At 56.0% G+C, this 20,826-nt stretch overlaps 1 long non-coding RNA gene and 1 gene segment (V, D, J or C); one reads left to right on the forward strand and one right to left on the reverse strand.

Moving 5' to 3' along the window:
• LOC115292462 overlaps positions 1 to 7,454 on the forward strand; it is a 40,149-nt gene extending 32,695 nt beyond the window's left edge. The window contains exons 2-4 of the long non-coding RNA XR_003909009.1: positions 539 to 681; positions 2,667 to 2,827; positions 4,547 to 7,454. This is a non-coding gene — a long non-coding RNA (uncharacterized LOC115292462). The remainder of the gene's footprint in view (positions 1 to 538; positions 682 to 2,666; positions 2,828 to 4,546) is intronic.
• LOC115292453 overlaps positions 1 to 20,826 on the reverse strand; it is a 494,271-nt gene that overhangs the window by 72,377 nt on the left and 401,068 nt on the right.

A 20,826-nucleotide genomic window follows, 5' to 3' on the forward strand; every position in this document is an offset into this window, starting at 1 on the left:
TCTGATCTCCTTTTGCTTATTTCGAAGTTGTCAATTGCAAAATGAACAAATCTTTTAGAATTTCTCATGTTTATGCATTTTTGAGAGACAGAGAGAGACAGAGTGCAAGTGGGGAGGGGGAGGGAGAGGAAGGGAAGAGGGGCAGAGAGAGAGGGAGACACCGAATCTGAAGCAGGCTCCAGGCTCTGAGCTGTCAGCACAGAACCCCATGTGACGCTTGAAACCACACACCATAAGATCATGACCTGAGTGAAGTCGAATGTTTAACTGAGCCACCCAGGCACTCCTCCTGCCTTTTAGAATTTCTGAAAGAAACAAGAGTTTTACTGGAGCCCAAGTGAGGCAGCTGCTGGGCCCCACACTCGCTCAGGAAGCAACCTTTTGTGTGGAGGTTTCTCACACGAAGAGTTATAGACCTTCATGACGAAGAACACTCCAGAAAGTCACAGACTCAGGTCCTGTTTTTGGTACATGCAAGGCCGCAGGCTCCAACCTTATGGGAATGTGGGGACGTCTTACACTTATCTTCTGTCTGCAGTGTTTCCTGCCGGTTTTGCTGCTGAAGCAGATGCACAGCTTATGCTCAGGACGGAGAAGGAGCCCCTGCTGGGAGGGCTGTTCAGGTCCTTCTGGCCTTGGTCACAGCAGAGCCCTCCTGGGCTCTTGGGAAGAGCCTTAAAGGTGAATATCTCCTGTATTTTATTGAGCCCAGTAACTTTATTGACTCCTCTGGGTTGTTTTTTCCCTGAGAAGCTTAAGAATGTTCTGGAACACTGTTTTGAAATGTGTCAGATGGTTGGTTTAATTTTCCTGACTGCCACTCCCTGCAACTGGCCAATGGTGGACTGCAGTGAGGGGCTGCCCCCAGGATCTCCAAGTGTGAGGATGTGAGGGGGTGGTGACGGGCATCCCCGGGCCCCTGGTGTTGGGGTTTGTGTGACCCCCGAGGTTTCCATGCAGATGACCCACAGGGTGACTGTGATTCCAGGGAGGAGGCTTCAGGGTGGAGGGACCCCACTAAGAGTCCCAGTCAGAGTCAGTGTGGTGTTGCAGGTGTGGGCCTTGGGAGTGACTGTTGGGTTTTCTCTGAGAAAGGGGGCTTCTGGGTGGGTTTCCAGCAGATGCACAGGGTGGGGGAGTGCCCAGAGCAGGTCTTGGAAGGCCCGCTGTTGCCACCCCGGGTGGTGGGGTGTGCCAGGAGGCGTGGGGTGGACAGGCCATGCACGGTGGTTGTGCGGTGCCCTCTGAGTGGGTAGGGCTTCCAGGTGGAGCCCGCAGGGAAACAGAATAACCATGAGTGTGGGAGGCCATGGAGACTGAGCGGAGGGTGTGCAGTGGTAGGGCAGGGACCAACAAGCTCCGGGATGCTGCCAGTGCTCAGGTGGCATGTTGCTGTCTGATCCATCCAGGGCCAGGACCGTCAGTGTGTAGGTGGGGTTTGAGCCTGAGGACCAGAGGAGGCTGTGGAGGTGTGCGTGCAAGGGGGAACAGGCCAGGACGAGTGCTGTCCGGGTGCTTGGTCAGGAGCAGGGGAGGGCGGGGGCAGTGAAGGGACACCGGCCAGGGAGGAGAGGCCAGACTGCAGAAGCCTCGGAGGCCAGGAGTGTGCCCTGGTGCGTAGAGGAAGGCAGGGGCCACTTGTCTGCAGCTCAGGACTATTTATTTATTTATTTATTTATTTATTTATTTATTTATTTTTTCTTATTTTTATTATTATCCCCATTTTAGAGGTGAGGAAACTGGGCTGAGAGAAGCAAAGGTAACTTGTCGTAAGCACGTTCAGTGGCAGAGCCAGATTCAAAGCCGAGTCAGCCTTGTTCCAGTCTGTGTTCCTTTGTAAAAGAAATTTTTTTAACAATAGTTTATTGTCACATTGGTTTACATATAACACCCAGTGCTTCTTCCTACATGTGCCCCCCTCCATGACCATTACCTTCTTCCCTCCCTGCCCCTCCCCTTTCAGCCCTCAGTTCGTTTTCAATATTCAATAATCTTTCATGATTTGTGTCCCTCGCTCTCCCCAACTCTCTTTCCCTCTTCCTTCCTCATGGTCTTCTGTTAAGTTTCTCCTCTTACACTTATGAGTGCAAATATATGGTATCTGTCCTTCTCTGCCTGACTTATATCACTTAGCATGACACCCTCGAAGTCCTTCCACATTGCTACAAATGGCCAGAATTCATTCTTTTTCATTGTCGTATAGTACTCCATTTTGTAGATAAATCACATCTTCTTGCTCCACTCATCAGGAGATGGACATTTAGACTCTTTCCATTGTTTGGCTATTGTTGACAGTGCCACGATGAACATTGGGGTACATGTGCGCCTATGCATCAGCACTCCTGTATCCCTTGGGTAGATCCCTAGCGGTGCTGTTGCTGGGTCATAGGGGAGTTCTAATGGTAGTTTTTTGAGAACCTCCACACTGTTTTCCAGAGCAGCTGTACCAGTTTGCATTCCCACCAGCAGTGCAGGAGGGGTCTGTTGAGTGTTTATCAGCGGCAGGCACCCCAGGCACAGGGAGCTGAGTCGATGCGCATCATCACACATGGGAGGGCCTGAGCAACAGTGTTCGTTTGAAGAGCTGGGAGTAGTCCTCACTCAGCAGGTCCTGGGGGGCTCCCGCTCACACGCATTGGCTGAGGAGCTCGACATCCTCACTCTAGATGCCCCGGGAATCAGTGCTGTCAGACTGGCTGCCACAGAGGACACAGCAGGGAGGGCCCCAGGCCGCTGGGGCTGCATAGGAATGTGCTGGAACAAGGAACCACAGGAGAATCTCCTACTGCATTGTGGGATGGAGACATTTTTATTACATCCATTAAAGGTAAGTATTATCTGTTTGATTAGCCCTATTATTGGGGTGCTGGCATGACTCAGTTGGTTAAGGGCCTGACTTTGGCTCAGGCCATGATCTTGCAATTTGTTTGTAGGTTCAAGCCCTGCAATGGTCTCTGTGCTGACAGCTCAGAGCCTGGAATCTGCTTCAGATTCTGTGTCTCCTTCTCTCTGCCTCTTCCTGCTCCCATCCTGTCTCTCTCTCAAAAAAAATAAATTTTAAAACATTAAAAAAATTAACTGGTCCTTTTGTAGTTACATTCTCCTTTTACTAAATCTTGCATTTATGCATTTAGTCTACAAAGTGTGAAAAAGCTCTTGAGAGTTGAAGAAAGGAGTTTGAATGAATCACTGTCAGGACAGAAAAGACATTTTAAAAATACAGTTAGGCATTTCCAACATCCCACATAAATAGTCCTAACTGCAAATAGTCCTGTTTGATGAAAGAACAACATTCATGCAACAGAAAAGAAAATAGCGCCATGTAATCTGTAAGTTCAAATAAACATCCGTTCTTGTTTCTCTGTGATGGTGAACACAGGTATGTGTGCACCTGTGTGATACCTGTCCCGGCACGGCCCTGTCTTTTGTTTGGTGTGCCTGTGTCCTTGTTGCCCTGCCCTGGCAGGCAGCCTCCCTGGGGCACCCACAGCACATGAGCAGGCGGGGGGCAGCCTGAGATTGGAGAGATGGGATGGGGCCCAAGACATAGTCCCAATGGGAGTGGTGGCTGGGACACTCCTCCTTCAGGACCAGTGGGGTGGGGGCTGGGATGCTGCTCCACAGGGATCAGTTGGGACCAGTTGAGGGGGGGCGGCTGGGACGCTTCTCAAAGGGGATTGGTCTGGACCAGTGCGGGTGGGGGCTGGGATGCATCTCCATGTGGGTCAGTCGGGACCAGTGAGAGTGGGGGCTGGGACGCATCTCCATGGGGATTGGTTGGGACCAGTGGGGTAGGGGCTGGGACACAGCTCCTTGGGGATCAGTAAGAACCAGTGGGGTTGAGGTGTAAGGACGCAGGTCTGATCCAGGCTTCCCCTGAATTTAAAGGCCAGCTGCTGGCTTCTCAGTATCATTGGCCAATGGAAGGGCACACATTGCTCAGGGAAGGAGGGACAACTCTTGTGGCACCCAATCAGGAGAGTCCAGCTAACACCTTTAACCTTTCTAGGGGTGAGCTTAAAGATGGAGGCTAGTAATGCCCCGCCCTACTTGAGGGTCTTATTCACGTCCTACGTGAGGGTCCTTGGCTCTCTCTGTGATTGGTCAATACTCTAAATCTTGTGATTGGCTCCCACTACTGCCAGTATTGATAGGGAGGTAGGGAATGGATCGCTGTACCTGTGTCATCATTTCTTGTAATGCCCCCATCCTAAAAAAGCCCCTTCGCCACCACCACCCTGTTCGGGTCTCTCTCTACATGGCCAGCGGGTTGGTGGAGTTTGTGAGCCCGAGCTTAAGCCCGTAATAAAGCCCTTTGCTTTTGCATGTGTGACTCGGTCTCCCTGGTAGTCTCTGATTTCCTTTGGTGCGATATTGGAAACTTGGGCATAACATATGGTGCATTGGCTGGAAACCCCCCCGAGGTCCTGAGACCCCGACACGTTGGGCCTAATAGCTGGCTGGTGATTGCACTCATTTCTCTTTTTCTTGTCTTTCTGGTTCTAAGTCATCTTTTGTTTGTCTGTTTTTGTGTTTGTGTGCGCAGGGCCTAGGCAGGAGGTGGCCTCTGTGGGGCCTCAAAGGAACCAGATGGACGCACCATGAAAGCTCAAGGCTGTGGATTCCAAGAGACTTCTCGGACCCACTGACATAGGGGGGCCGAGAGAGGAGTATTCTGATTGGCACACCCAGGGGACCGAGAGGGGAGTTTTCCACTTGGTCCACACAGTTTGTGTATGAAGCCCAGAAGGCCAAGGGGATCAATCAGAATTTGACTCCTTTGGTCCAGGGGGTTTCACTGGTGGCAACAGTGTATCCCCTTTAGGTAGACGGGAAGACTGGGTCACGTCTCTTCTTGTTGGACGGACTCCAGAGTATACATGGCACCAGCACAGGGCTTCCTGACATTTCTAAGCCTTTCCACCTGTTTGTGGATGAAAGTAAAGGCGTGGCCAAGGGTGTGCTGAACCAGAAGCTAGGACCCTGGAAACCGCCAGTGGCTTACTTGTCCAAATGGTTGGACACAATAGTGGCCGGATGGCCCCCCCTGTTTAAGGACAGTGGCTGCAGTGCCGTCTTTAGTTAATGATGCCGGCAAATTGACTCTGGGACAAGCTCTTGCCATGACCACCCCTCATGCAATCGAGAGGGTTCTAAAACAACCACCTGACCAGTGGCTCAGCAATGCCCAAATAACTCATTACGAGACACTGCTACTCAATCCGGATAGAATTCTTTCCAGGCTCCTTCTTCACTTAATCTGGCCATGGTCCTACCCAATCCCGATGCAGAGCCCCCCACATCATGATTATGCTGAGATCCTGGCCCAGGTACACTGCTTCGAGGAGACCTGATGGATGTGCCTCTTCAAAACACAGACCATACCTGGTTTACACATGGGAGTAGCTTCATTTGGAATGGAAAAAGAAAAGCAGGTGTGGCTGTGACTACCAACAATAAGGTAATTTGGGCCCAACCCTTACCTCCAGGGAATTCAGCCCAGTGGGCTGAGTTAATTGCACTAAACAAAGCACTAACTTTGGGCAAAGACTTAAGAGTCTACATCTATACAGACAGCAGGTACGCTTTTGCAATGGCCCATGTGCATGGAGCTATTTTCAAGAAAGGGGTCTCCTGACTTCAGAGGGAAAGACTATTAAAAACAAACAAGAAATCATGGACCTGCTACAGGCCCCATGGCTACCAAAAAGAGTGGCCATTATTAACTGCCATGGTCACCAGAAAGAAGATCACCCCGTTGCCAAGATAATCAACCTGGTTGATAAAACAGCCAAGGGAACAGCCCTCGAACCCATCGATGCCTTGCCTGTAGTTCTCCCAGACCCCGGGGACCCCAACCTACTTGAGAATCCAAAATATACTGAGGAGGAAGCCAAATGGGCCCAAGGACAACCCATGAGCAAATTCTTCAAAGGATGGTGGAGGGACTCAGATGAGAAATTAATCCTCCCTGAAGCCTAGGCAGAAAAGATACTACATAAAATACACCGGACCACCCATATGGGGGCGAAGAGAATGCTGGATGTGGTCTGACAATCTGAGGTAACCACCAAGGACTTACACATCAAGATTAAAGAAATTGTTCCCTCGTGCAAGACATGCCAACTCACTAATGCCAATCCAAATCCCAAAAGCCCGGGCCAACACCTTCGAGGTAGGAGGCCAGGGGCCTACTGGGAAATTGACTTCACTGAAGTAAAACCAGGCAAGTATGGCTATAAATATCTATTAGTCTTTATAGATACTTTCTCAGGATGGAGTGAGGCCTTTCCTACCAAGAGCGAGACAGCCACTATTGTGGCAAAGAAATTATGGGAAGAGATGCTGCCAAAGTATGGTTTTCCTCAGCTCATAGGGTCAGATAACGGACCAGTGTTCATGTCTAAGGTAAGTCAGGGAATCACACAGTTCATTGGGGCATATTGGAAATTACATTGTGCATAATGACCCCAAAGTTTAGGACAGGTAGAAAGAATGAATAGAACTCTAAAAGAGACCTTAACTAAATTGACCTTAGAGACTGGCGGAGACTGGGTAGCCCTCCTTCCCTTCGCCCTGTATCGGGTGTGAAACTCTCCCTACCAAATGGGTATAACTCCCTTTGAAATTATGTATGGAAAACCTGCCCCTATTATCCCAAACCTCCAGGCAGCAGCCCTAATGGACATAGAGGAAAACAAACTGTTGCAGGAAATCTGAGCTAATCAATGGTCTCACGAACTTGTATGGCAAAAATTATGTGCTCTCTATGAATTAAGTCCACCTCCAGAGCCTCACCGGTACTGGCCTGGTGACTGGGTCTATGTCAAACGCCATCAGCAAGAAAATCTTGAGCCGAGGTGGAAAGGACCTTACAACATTCTGTGGACCACTCCAACTGCCTCAAAAGTGTATGGAATAGCAGCCTGGATTCACTACACTTATGTGAGACTAGCAGAATAACTCATTACCAGACACTGCTACTCAACCAGGATAGAATTCTTTTCCAGCCTCCTCTTCACTTAATCCGGCCATGCTCCTACCCAATCCCAGTGCAGACTCCCTGCTTCATGATTGTGCTGAGATCCTGGCCCAGGTACACTGCTTCTGAGGAGACCTGACGGATGTGCCTCTTTAAAACGTGGATCATAAGACCATATGTCCCTAAAGGCTGCATCAACCCAGAAGGGCAACAATGGAAGTTGCGCCCAGACAAAAGAAACACACTCAAGCTGCGACTCTTCCACCGAACATCAGATTGGCTGCTATAGCAATACTGCTCCAGACTTTAGGTTGTGTCACGGAACGTGTTTCTTCGTCAAGCGAAGTAGTAGAGAGGACTTCTATTAGGTTAGTACTAAAATAGGTAGAAATAGCCAGAGCTAAAATCTGCATTATAAAAATTATAGTTTTGTAAGTCTTGTCAGAAACATTGCTGGTCCTTTAATGTTTACTTATCCAGATTAAGAAACTTTCTCTTAAAATATCTGTGATATTTAGAAATTTTATAAAGTATTTTTTTTGTCTAGAGCATTTATCTTTTCTCTCTACTTAAACCATCAGAAATTAAAAAACTCAGTGAGTATTCTTTCTTTCATGGCAATTACAATTGTTTGCATAAGTTCAATAAGAATCTGTTCATTTTATAGTAGGACACCATTAGAAATACTGGTTATTTTATCAAGGCTTTGACTGGAATGTCCTGTTTGAGAGTCATGCATAGACTCACATATGACCTGACAGCTTTAAGGGACTAAGGTTGACTTTATGGAACATGGAGCCATAAAGCCTCATGGAAACTGGGGCTGGATACCTTGCTCACAGAGTTCCCAGCAGCCTCCCCAGGTGAGTAAAGAAGGTCACGCACCGCCCGATGTGAGGGTCTTAGTCACCCCGTACATGAAGGTCCTGGGCCCAGTCTCTGATTCGTCGATACTCTAAACGTTGTGATTGGCTCTCACTACTGCCAGTATTGATAGGGGTGTAGGGAATGAATCGCTGTACCTGTGTCGCCATTTCTTGTAATGCCCCCTTCCTAAAAAAGCCCCTACACCGCCATGTTCAGGCTCTCTCCATGTGGCCAGTGGATTGGTGGAGTCTGTGAGCCCGAGCTTAAGCCCATAATAAAGCCCTTTGCTTTTGCATGCGTGACTCGGTCTCCCTGGAAGTCTCTGGTTTCTTGTGGGGTGATATTGGAAACTTGGGCATAACAGAGCCTAGGACTCTCTTCAGTGGGGATCAGTCAGGTCCAGTGGGGGTGGGGGCTGGGAAGCACCTCCACCGGGATCTCTCAGGAAGGTTATAATAGAAGCCCTGCTGCACCAGCTTCATCCTGCCACATGAGAACAGAGGAATCTCTCAACACCACCAGGGACCAAGGTTCCAGCTGTATTATTGACCTGGTGTTCAGGACATGGACAAAGGAGCTGCTTATCTCTGGGCATTGCAACTGTGTCCCAGGAAATGCAGAAAGCAACCAGAAAAGTATACTCTGGAAGCGCCCTTCTTCCTAAGTACTTCTCACTGGCCGCTGTGGGTCCTGGAGCCACCCAGCTGGAAAAGAGACTGGGCCGTGCCAGGAAGTCGTGGGGGGGATGGCTCTCAGGTCCCAGGAAATGCAGAAAGCAACCAGAAAAGTATACTCTGGAAGCGCCCTTCTTCCTAAGTACTTCTCACTGGCCGCTGTGGGTCCTGGAGCCACCCAGCTGGAAAAGAGACTGGGCCGTGCCAGGAAGTCATGGGGGGGATGGCTCTCAGGTGGGAGCTGGGGTGGCTTGCCTCATGCAGACCATGTGATGCAGTCCTGTAAGAGCTAAGCCAGCAGCCTGCAGTCCCCTTCAGCCTCTGGCCACCAGTTCAAAATGGCACCAGGGAGCATTGGGCTCATGACTTCCATGTGGCCAGGTTTGGTTGTGGAGAGTTGGGCTCACCTTGCTGGGGAGTGGGGTGGCTGTGGGTCGAGGTCCTGGGTGCCATGCCTGTGAGCTGGAGGGTCCTGAGGGGTCCCTCCAGCTGAGATGAGGGGAGAGCAGCAACCGCCCCTGGAAGGGTGGACCAGGAGGTTGACTGTGGTGAGTGTGTGTGCCACCCTGAGGCTGCTGGGCTCTAGGACTGGAATGGGGAGTGGAGGGGGTGTCACTGTAAAGGCCTTCTCAGTGGTCAGTCTTGTGCGGCTGCGGAGTGAGATCTGGAAGCTGTCGTCTTCTGGGTTGAAGGGGAGGAGCAGTGTCCTCTTCCAGGCTGTTGGCCGAGCAGTGTGTCCTGGCTGGAGTGTGTCCTCGTTCAGGGCTGCATGGGGATCCCTGGGATGCGCCCCCAGAATGGCTACATCTGGCTCTGTGGATGGGGTGAGGCCTGTGTGCACAGAAGCTTCAGGGTGCTGACCTCAGGGACTTGGGAAAGTGGGGCTTTTGTCCCCTGCCTGGGGGCAGGAGCACTGGCATGGTGGTGCCCTACGCTATGGGGGCTCTAGGGCTGGGGTGCTCCTCTGGGCCTGGACCTTGCAAATCTGGGTACCCGTGTGCGCTTTGTCCCCTCCATCACTATCTGAGTCCAGGGCTCCTGACCACAGGGAGCCCAGCCCTGTCTTGAGCACCAGCTCAGTACTGAGCCCTGCTGCAGGTCCAGGGCCTCAGACCCCTCAGGATTTCTCCTCTAAGGCTCCTCATCCTTCCAGGGGGCATCCTTGCCAGCTCCTGCATCCCCATCGACAAGTCCTGGATGCTACTCCTCTCCACATGCAGCTAGAGTGCCTCGTCCTCCAGGAAGGGGCCCTGACGGACACACACAGCTCCCACTGCATGTGTGCAAACGTCTTCACACCCCCAGGGCTGCGTGTGCCCCCTGTGCTCACAGCCCAGGAGAGAAATTTCAGGGACACCCATGGAGGGAATGCCCAGCTTTAAGGTAAAGTACCTGAAAACCTCCCAGGCCTGAGCACAGTGAGGGGTGTGGAGTAGTGGGGCTGGGCGGGAAGGGGAGGCAGGAGGGGGTTTGCTGCCTGGCCCTTATCTGCTTCCTGCCCGGGGTGTGTGGTGCAGAGCCCTGGGCACCAGAGGGAACAGGGTGCCTGGAGCCCTGCTGGCTGTGCACCCACGACCAGTGCTGGCTGGTGGGGCCCAGCTGGACAAGCCTCCTCCCAAGAAGGGAACCCTGAGAGTTGGGGGCTCCAGACCCTCTGGAGACTGGTCCCGAGTAATGGATGGGTGGGTGCAGGCTGGTGGGGGCCCCTGAGAAGACCCCGCTCCTCTGCCCGGCTCCACATGGTGGGCTCCGGCTTTTGGGAGTCCTGCTGTGGGCTGAGGGCCCCTGGCTGCCCCGTGTGGCCGAGCCTTCAGTGCTGGGACAGGGGCTTTGAAGGACCCAAGGCTGCAGCTTGGGGTCTCCGGGGAGGATACTGCCTGGATGGCCATCTCCACTGCGGAGGGCAGTGTGCTAAACTGGAGATGGACAGGAGGGGTGGGCAGGTCACTCTGGGGGCCTTCCTGGTGCTGCCTGCCTGGGGGCTGGCGGCTGACTGGCATCTCACATGCTGGCCGCCAGCTGGGCGTTCCTAAAGGGCCCTGGGGCCAGGGTGGGCTTTATCCAGCAGTGGCAGTGGCAGATCGGTTCTCGGGGACCTCATGCCCAGCCAACCTCGGAAGAAGGCAGAGGACAGGTCTGTGCTCTGGGCACTGGCTCCGGGTTAGTGATGTGTGGGGTCCTGCCTACCAACCCCTGGCCCAGGGCAGCAGCGGCAGCAGCAGATGCTTGTGTCTCCCTGAGGGACCCTGGGCTCGAGGGTCTGCTCTGGAGAGTGAGGCTAGAGCCCCGCTCCCCACTGCCCAGCCCGGCCTCCTGTCCTGACCCTGAAATGGGGGTATGGAGCGGTATCCATGGCAACTGGTCACCCAAGTGTCCTGCGGACACCTCCTGGCTGGGGGCGGGCTCTCCTACCTGACCACTGGTCCAGGCTGGTCCACCAGCGGCCACAGGGGCAGTTCTGGCCACGACCAAAGTCTCACTGCTAGTTCCCACCAAACATGCTGACCCTGGGCTGCTCAGAGTCCTCTAGGCTTCTTCATGGCTGCGGAACCCCCTGGATGTGATGGGCTGCTGGGTGGAAGTGTACCGGCTGGTGGGGCCCAGGGGCAAGTTTTATGAATGGCCTATGGCACTGTGGTACCACCCGTACTACCCACCCTGCCTCAGGCCTATACAAAATCCACCAAGGAACCCAGGTTGGGAGGCTGCATTGGGCAGCCCGTCTCCTGGACCAGGACCCCGCCTCAGGCTGTTGCTGACCCCCTGAGCTGGGCGGGAGGATGCAGACCTCAGACCAGGAGGCAGGCCCCTCTGCCGGTGGATCCACTTGGGGGCAGGAGTTTCTGGCCTGGAGAGTGTCACATGGGGCCAGCTTCCACTGTCCCACCATGACACAGACTGGCTCGTACACCTGACCTGCTGGGGGCTCAGCCCCCTCCTTGGTCTGGTGTGATGTATGGGTGGGGGCTTCTCCATGCTGGACACTCCTCCTGAGCTCTGGGGGCATGGCGTTCCACTGTATGAGGGGGCACATTCAGTCCAGTCTGGGGGGCACATTCAGTCCAGTTCTGGGGGGCACATTCAGTCCAGTCTGGAGCCCAGTTGAGCCGCAGTTGGGTTTGTGAGCTCTGAGGCAGAGGCTAGCCTCCCCCGGCCCACGCTGCATGGTGCAGGGTTGCAGCCGGGGCCATGTCTAGTGGGTTGACCTCCTGCTCCTTGGGCCCCTGGGCATATTGGGTCTGTCCTGCCTGTGAGGGGACTGTGGGCTGGTCACTGTCAGCAGGAGTGGGATTCCTGTGGGCAGAGGGCTCAAGGATGAGCTTTTGTGTCTGTCCTTAGCCACTGTGGGGGTCGTTCTCCCATGAGAGGGTCGCAGGCCTAATCTCCCCTCCCTCCTGGTCCTTCTGGTGTGGGGGTGGGAGTGGCAGGTGGAAGCATGGTGCCCCAGGCCCAGCTTCCCCTGCAGCAGCCTCAGACCCTCCCTTGCATTGGCAGTGCCCTGTACTGCAGGGGACCAATCCACAAACCCCAGTCGAAAGACCCCATTTAGGGGGTTGGTGTCAAGACAGACAAGACAGACAATGTGGATGGTGGTAAAGCCACATTTTACTTAGATAGCCACGTCTTATATACCATGGGTGATTACATCATTTCTTTAATGGTTACATAGTTCAAGGTCTTTGAAGTGAAGACATGCTCCAGAAAGGGTCATGTTTAACAGGACAAGTGTAAATAACAGAAATTATCAAGTCATTGCAAGAGAGGGATTCCCTAATAGTAGTCTGGCTCCAAGCAGAAGATAAGCCTGAAGAATTCTATGAGGAGATTTAAATTCCTTAAGGCCCCTCATCAGTTATGCGTGGGCAAGATGCTCATCTTTTAATAGGCAAATCTTTTGGCAGAGGCTTGTGGTTTACTCCCAATAGCAGACAAAGTGCTAGAAAGCAAAGTAAGGGGAGGGCTGGTGTCAGGAACTGACCCAAGTTGATTCAAAACTTAAAAGTATATGCTTCTTTACAAAGAAACAAGAAAATCATAGACAGGATGAATAGAAGCCACATGTGCGGCCCAGGAGGCCAAATGTTGTTTCACAGTCTTTCGACTTGTTCCACAACTTCCCAAATCATTCTCCTGGCCCCAGAGGCAGAGCCTTCAAAGGTCGATATGCAGGAGGTTTTTTGGCCTACTGGGCCCCAACACTGTACACCTGCCTTCCACCTGGCAGGTGTGGGGTCTTGGGCACCTGAACTTGGGAGACAGGCCCGCAACCTGCCTGGGCCCAGACTCACAGAGCACTTGCAGGGGTCGGCTCAGCTCTGGATCAGGTTCCAGGCATGAGCCATCCCCAACCCAGCAGCAGCCTGGTATTCACTCTGCAGTGAGTGTCACCGTGTGGAGCCTGGCTCCCCATCCTCTATGGTTTCCCCTCCCCAGAGGGGCTGTAGCACAGCAGGAGGAAGGAAGAGGATGGGAGAGTTCAGGGAACAGAAAGAGGAGGTGAGGGCAGGGCCACAGGGAGGGCTCTTTGCAGAGGACCTGCCAGCTGCCTGTCCACCGTCCACATGCCAGGCCTGAGCCCAGGGTGCAGGAGGGCCTGCTGGGGGGAGAGCTCGGTGCTCTCTTCTTGTCCTTGGAGGGGGGCTCCCCGGGGAGCAAAGCCGGCAGGTGGGAGGAGGGGGCCAGCTCTGGAGGTCAGCGCTGTCTATACCCTTTCCTCCCAGGTGCTTGCACAGCACCTCGGGGCCCAGCCCTGCCTCGGGACAATACTGACTTGAGGTCTGCAGCCTCCGATGACAATTGGGATAGGATAGACCCAGCCTCAAGCGGGAGGCACTGGGCCCTGGGGAGGGAGGCTGGTTTTGAGAGTAAGCCATGTCACTGTGGGAGGTACTACTCCAGGACCCACAGTGACAGAGGCTCAGACAATATGTCTTGTCCCCGAGGCCCGGGGGAGGGCCCTCCTCACAGCTGCTCAGCCTGTCCTGGCCGAGGCCACAGCCCCTTCAGCCTGCCTCTAAGGGACATGCTAAGGCAGGTGTCCTCCTGTGAGGTGGAGTGGGAGCTGGGCTAGGAATGGGGCCTGATGGAGGGGCCCTGGGTCCCCTGGGTCCTGACCCTAATGTGACTTATCTGCAGTGTGTGGTGAGGAGCTGGGGATCTAGGACTGGTCCCTGACGACACCTCTGTGGAGGGTGGGTGGGTGGGCGGATGTGGGGTGACTTGTGCCAGCCTGGGGGCTCTGTGCTCAGTGTCCTTCTGGGCTTGGGCAACGTGGCTCACAGGTCCTGGCCCCTCAGCCTCTGTGTGCACCCAGGCTTGTGGTTTCCTTTTTCCCGGCCCCAGCACAGCCCTCTGGCCATGCTGGATGCCACCTCCTTGTTTAGAATCCGTCAGCCCTGGAGACCCTCTGGACGGACCCCAGCAAGAGAGGTCCTTCCCTCCAGGGTTAGAGACCATAGGTTGATGCCTGAGATGGAAAAGCGTGAGCCGCCGGGGACAGAGGGACCAGGCCCTGAGACAGAGGGTGGGCCGTAGCCAGCATGTGGTGCTGGCCTGGTTTCTGCTATGAGGGGCATCACTGTGGTCCCAGTAGTTATAAACCACTGTGTGACGCCCTGTGACAATAACCGGGCCTGGTCCCTGCAGGCGGGGCTGGTGGGAGGCACTACTTCAGGACGGGGAGGGTCCAGGGACCAGAGGGAGCTGCCCTGGGACTGGGATGCAGCCAGTTGCCAGAGTGGGAGCCTGGAGGCCGCAGTCTGCAGTTCTGGGTGGGCTGGGAGGGAAGAGTCCATGCCCAGCGCGCCTGGGCTGGTGCAAGGTGGATGCCAGGACTGGGAGGCGTGGGGCAGGCTGGAGGTGGAGGTGCGGGTCTGCTGCGTTGGTGGAGCTCAGAACAGCTGCCCCAGGGTGGGGACAGCAGCACCGGGGGCCATGGGCTGGCCAGGGAGAAGCTGTCCACTGTGGGAGCCTGCCGTGCGCTGGCAGGGTCTTGGGGCTCAGGTCCAAGGGGCACTGGATGGGGGGGCAGAGGGGGAGGAGGTTGCCCACTGCTGCCACACTTCTTCCAGACAGGCCCTGTGGGGGGACAGTTCCCAACACCCAGCCCTTTGCCTTGGCCTCCCAGGCTGCCCTTCTGGGAGCTTTGGCTGGGTCTGTAAGTCACATAGCAGATGTGGTCGCACCGCCCGCCCCCAGGTAAAATTCTTGCTGTCCGGTGGCCTATGTCCCAGGAAGGTCCACCCAGTGGGGGTGCCCTGGCTGGGAACGGAAGCCTGGGAGAGGGCAGGGGCAGAATGTGCTTAGAAGGAGCCCGGGGACCCCAAGATGTGCAGCGGAGGGCTAGAGCCAGGGGGCCAGCGGCGTGGCTGAGAGCTGGATGAGGCCCTGGACAGTGTCCTTCCCCAAAGCCTGGTGGCTCGGAGGGGAGCGAAGCTCTGGGCCCCGAACAGGGGCTTTCCCTGGGGGCCACGTACTGTCTGGCCTTCGGGCCCTGACCAGAGCCTGCACGGCCCAGCCAGGATGGGACCCAGGCCCTTGAGGATGAGACGGGCTGGGAGATGTCCCACTCCCCGCCTGCCTTGTCCTGCCCCTAATGTCCATGAGCTCGTCCACAGCCTAATATAGGCCCAGCCCAGCTGCCACTTCTGTCAGCCCCTCGGGGGTCTCCAGGGGTCCGGCCCACCGGGAGTTTGTCCAGGGTAGATGCTGTCCTTCCTGCCCAGGTCCCCCTTGAGCAGGTCTGTTTCTGCCAGTGGGAATTGTGTGGCCACGTCAGAGCCCTTTAAAGCCCGGCTGTGGTGGATGTGGGCCGAGGGTTCCCCCCTGACCCTCAGGAGCCGGCAGGGAGGGCTCTGGGGCTGTGGCCGGTTTTTGCTGCTGGGTCTGTCACTGTGGTAGTAGCTACTGTAATAACACAGTGGAAAATTCCTTGCCAAAAACCCCCTGTGTGTGTTGGAGAGGCCCCTCCCCTGCCCGAGGCCCAGGTGCCCAGCAGGGCGTGTGTGCAAGGTGCCCAGTGCTGCCCCACGTGGTGGGGAGCTGGCGTGGTTTGGCCCCCCTCGCCTGCCCTGTCTCCCTAGAGACACCAGCTGCAGGGGTGTGGGCATGGGGGTGTGGGGGCTGCCCCCGGGGCTCTCACACCCACTCAGGGTACATGCACACATCTGCGGCACAGGCTGGGGGAAGAGCGTCCACTTCAGGGGCTGTGTCTGCAGCCTGTCTCCAGGGTCCCTGGGGGCCTAGTGGTGAGGCCAGGTTTGCACCAGGTCAAGGGGACCACTGTGCATGGGATGGATGTTCCAGCAAGACCAGTCAAGGGGCACCTGGGTCCCTCCGTCCTCCCTGAAGGAACGTTTCCAAAACCAGGTTCACACAGCCGTCCCTGAGGGGGAGTCCCTCCCGCCTTCCCAGGTCCCTCAGGACAGGTCCCCTGCCTGCGTGGGGAGCAGGTGCTGGGGTGCTGTGGGGTGTGGGTGAAGTGATGCTGGGGTGATACGAAGTTGAGGTGATATGGGGTTTGGGGTGCTGCAGGATTGTGTCATGTGGGGTGACATGCGATCATGTGGGGTGAGGTGGGGGTGTGGTGGGTTTGGTGTAATGTGGGTGTGGGGTGATGTGGGGTGTGGGGTGCTGTGGGGTGAGTGTGCTGTGGGGAGTGAGGTGCTATGAGGTGCTGTGGGGTGTGGGTTCTGTGCGACGTGGTGGTGGAGGGGTGTGGGGTGTGGGGAGCTCTGGCCGGGAAGGTGGCCCCGCTCTCCAGCAGCCCCCACGCGGTCCCCGCCCAGACAGGCAGGTCTGGCTGAGGTTTGGGGTAGCCTCTGCTAGGCAGTTTCAGGGTCCCACCGTGTCAGCAGGCAGGGCCCTGCTCACTTCCCGGAAGCCGTGGGCCCTGTTCCTTCTGCTGTTCCTCCCGCTGTGCTTGCCGCCCCGCTGGGTTTGGGTTACAGGCCACACTGCTGTGGTGAGCAGCTGAGGCTTGGTGCTGTGGCTCCTTTCACCATGGGGGGCGGGGGCGTGCCGAGGGCGGGGCCACAGTTGGGACCCTGGGATTGGTTTTTGATGGGCACTGTGACACTGTGGCATCACACCCATACTCAAAACAGTAGTCACACAGTGACACAGAACTATCCCCAATCCCTCTTCCTGGGGGACTGCAGGGCCCTTGGGGGAGGAGCCTGGGATGCCCAGGGCTGATCTGTGGTTGAAGGCAGAGGCCGGGGAGGCTCCTTGCCAGCGATCGGCAGTGTTGGGCAGCTGCCTGTGCCCATTTTGGAGATCAGTCATGTGGAGGCAGCCGTCTGGGTTGTGAGGGGTCACCCTGGTGCCAGCAGGTGGCTCCCACTTGGGAGGCTGGAGCAGGCAGGGGTCAGTCCTGTGCTGCGGCCCTTGCACTCGGGGGCTGAGCCGTGTGAGGGCGTCTGGCTCTGCCTCACTGGCCCCTCACTGGCTCTCTCCCTTTGCCACCTGCCTGTGGACCCGCTTTCTCTGGAGCTGTCCGGGATTGTGCCACTGTGCTGACGGTCCCTGAGGCACTCCTGGAGCTGGACCTGGAGCCCATGCAGGTGAGGAAGTGCAGGCCCAGGGGAGGCCCAGGTGCAGGGGAGGCCCAGGCCCAGGGGATGTCTGGCGCCTTCCTGCTTCACCTACCAGGGGGTTGATGCCGGAGCACTGAGAGTCCCTGAGAGGGTAAAGTTTGCGGCAGCAGCACAGGTCCCCCCCTTCGCTCCAGACTGTAAGAGTGTGGCCTCGTTGGGTCTGCCTGTGACTCTGTGGCAGTGATGGGTGATTATTATTGGGCCTGAACGCTGAGTCTTGTTCCGTGGAGCTCTCCCCCTGGAGTATGGAACCTTGTCCCCCCCTCCTTGCCTCCTCGCCTGCCCAGGGCCTGGCTGACCTTGGCGTCTGTTTTTCTCAAGTTCCCCATGGGATTCTGGAGCCAGCGAGCAAGTGCTTTGCTGGGGCGGCCCCTGCCCCCAGCCAGCCCAAGTCCTGTTGGGGTTTCCGGCCTTGACATCTCTGCTGCCTGGGGCGGAGGCAGTCCTTTCTGGAGCTTCTGCACCTTGGTGACCTTGCCCAAGGGACCCAGGTTGGTGCCCATGCTCTTTAGGCCCCTGGGACCCTGAGCAGCAGGGCTGTGTCCGAAGCCCAGCCTCAGGGGCCATCAGGTGGGGAGTTTGAACACACGCCTGCGTCAGGTTTTGAGGTCTCATGACAAAGGCTATGACTGCACCTGATATAAACACCAAGTACAAGAGAGCGTCTCCTGCTGAGTCCCTCCCAGGCATGGCCTCCTGGGCTCCCTGAGGCCCTCGGTGCTGGTGTGTGGTCCTGTCCGCCCTGGGCACACAAAGTACAGGCAGCCCAGTGCCCTGTGGACCCCTGCCTCCTCCTCGACCCTGAGCCGTGGGGTCTCTCTACACCATCAGCCAGCTGCCCCCTGGGCTCGGGTGTGCTTTGATGTGGCCAGATGCCACCAGGCCCCTCTTCCCAGACCTGCCCAGCAGCACACCTGCCCCAGGAGCTCATGCCGCGTGGGGCAGCTGTGTCACTGTGGGGGGAGGAGTAGCCAACGGAGTCAGGTGCACCCCACAAGATACTCCCACCTAGGGGGCACCTGTGTCCACTTTGCAGACCCTCGCCGGCCCAGAGTTGGCTCTGTGACAGGTCCCACATTTCCAGTGGGTTTCTGTTCTGAAAGTCAGGGTGAGCAGGGGTGAATCTGACAGGAGCCTCATGGGTCAAGGTGGCTCTGCATGGGCTCGACACATCTGTGGTTTCCCCGAATCAGGGGGTCTTGTGGCTTCCTTCTGCTCTCTGTGCCCTCTCTGGGGTTCTCCCTGTCCCTGGCCTGGACAGTGAGGGTCTGTATGCCCTGCCCCTCTCTCCTGTCTGCTGGAGTTTCCTGAAGGTGCCTGTGTGCCGGTCCTGCACGTGTCTCAGCCCACCTAACCCTGGAGAGGGTTCCCCGCCTCTGTCTGTCGGCACCTGCCTGAGTGGGCTTTCTGTGGTCAGGGTGACTCTGGAGAGCAAGCTGCCTGGATGGAATCTTTTCCTCTGGGCTCGGATGAGAGGTGGGGCTTCCTCCCGAGACTCCTGGGTCCCCTGAGCACCAAGACACCCAAGCCCAGGGCACCTGTCTGCCAAGGGTGACCAACACGTTCACATAGCCTTCGCCTGCATCCTGGGAGCCGGAGCTCTGACTGCCCATTTTCCGAAGGGCAAGGGAGCCCTCGGAGTGGCTGCAGATGGCTCTATTCACCTCTTTGGCCAGGATTCCAGAGCTCCAGCCATGCTCGGTGCCTTTGCAGACCTCGTGCTACTATGCTCAAGGCCCGCCGTGTAAACCGAGCCCAGCCCCTACACTGGCTCCAAGGACCCTGGACTCACCTGGGCATCAGACTTTCCTGGGCCTGTGGGGGTGAACCCAGCCCACGTGCGGCCAGCAGAAAGTGTCACCAGGACCAATGAGACTCGTGTGGGTGTGAAGTGCCCCTGAGACGTGATGGACGTGAGTCCCAGGGACCCATAGTGTGACTCTGATTCCAGGGAGGAGCCTTTGTGGTGGAGGGACACCAGTATGAATCCCATTCAGACCCAGCATGGTGTGGCCAGTGTGGGCCTTGGGAGTGACTGTGGGGTTTCTCTGAGAAAGGGGGTCTCTGGGAGGGTTTCCATCAGGTGCACACGGTGGGGGAGGGCCCATAGCAGGTCTTGGAAGGGCCGCTATTGCCACCCTGGTAGTGGGGTGCAGCAGGAGGTGTGAGGTGGACAGGCTATGGATGTTGGGCTGTGCGGTGCCATCTGAGTGGGTAGGGCTTCCCGGTGGAGCCTGCAGGGACACAGAGTAACCGTGAGTGTGGGTGGCCATGGTGACAGGATGGAGGGTGTGCAGTGGCAGGGCAGGACCGGCAAGCTCCGGGAAGCTGCCAGTGCTCAGGTGGCGTGTTGCTGTCTGGTCCATTGAGGGCCAGGACCGTCAGCGTGTAGGTGGTGTTTCAGCTGGAGGACCAGAGGAGGCTGTGGAGGAGTGCATGCAAGGGGGAACAGGCAAGGACGAGGGCCGTCCGGGCGCTCGGTCAGGAGCAGGGGGATGGGGAGAGCAGTGAAGGGACACCGGCCAGGGAGGAGAGGCCAGACTGCAGAAGCCTCGGAGCCCAGGAGCGTGCCCAGGTGCACGGAGGAAGGTGGGGGCTGCTTGTCCGCAGCTCAGGGGCCTGGGCGTCCTGGAGCCATCAACCAAACCCACCTTGTCTGGGACCCGACTTTGGGTGCCATGCTTTCAAACCACTTATCCTGAGAAGCTCAGTAAGTTTCCATTAGGAAGACATCCACTGAGTGTTTATTTATTTATTTATTTTTATTTTTATTATTATCCACTTTTTAGAAGTAAGGAAACTGGGCTGAGAGAAGCAAAGGAAACTTGCTTTAAGCAAGTTCAGTGGCAGAGCCAGATTCAAAGCCGAGTCAGCCTTGTTCCAGTCTGTATTCTTTAAAAAAAATTTTTTTTAAACAATAGTTTACCGTCAAATTGGTTTCCATATAACACCCAGTGCTTCTCCCGACAAGTGCCCTCCTCCATGACCATCACCCTCTTCCTCCCGCCTCCTCCCTCTTCAGCCCTCAGTTTGTTTTCAGTATTCAACAGTCTCTCAGGTTTTGTGTCCCACTTTCTACCCAACTCTCTTTCCCCTTTCCCCTCCCTATGGTCCTTCATTAGGTTTCTCCTGTTCTCCTGTTAGACCTATGAGTGCAAACATATGGTATCTATCCTTCTCTGCCTGACTTAGTTCGCTTAGCATGACACCCTCGAGGTCCATCCACGTTGCTACAAATGGCCACATTTCATTCTTTCTCATTGCCATGTAGTTTTCCATTGTATATACATACACCACATCTTCTTGATCCATTCATCAGGTGATCGACATTAGGGATCTTTCCATGATTTGGCTATTGTTGACTGTGCCGCTATGAACATTGGGGTACATGTGCCCCTGTGCATCAGCACTTCTGTGTTCCCTGGGTAAATCTCCAGCAGTGCTATTGCTGGGTCATAGGGAAATTCTATGGACAGGTTTTTGGGGACCCTCCACACTGCTTTCCAGAGCGGCTGCACCAGTTTGCATTCCCACCAGCAGTGCAGGGGGCGCCCATTGAGTGTTTAACAGCTGAGTCGATGCACATCATCACACACGGGAGGAGCCCGGCCGAGGCAGAGCCTGGACCAAGGCCTGAGCACCAGTGTGTGTTTGGAGATCTGGGAGTGGTCCTCACTCAGCAGGTCCTGAGGGGCTCCCACTCACA

This window comes from Suricata suricatta, chromosome 5 (assembly GCF_006229205.1).
Source record: "Suricata suricatta isolate VVHF042 chromosome 5, meerkat_22Aug2017_6uvM2_HiC, whole genome shotgun sequence".
NCBI lineage: Eukaryota > Metazoa > Chordata > Mammalia > Carnivora > Herpestidae > Suricata > Suricata suricatta.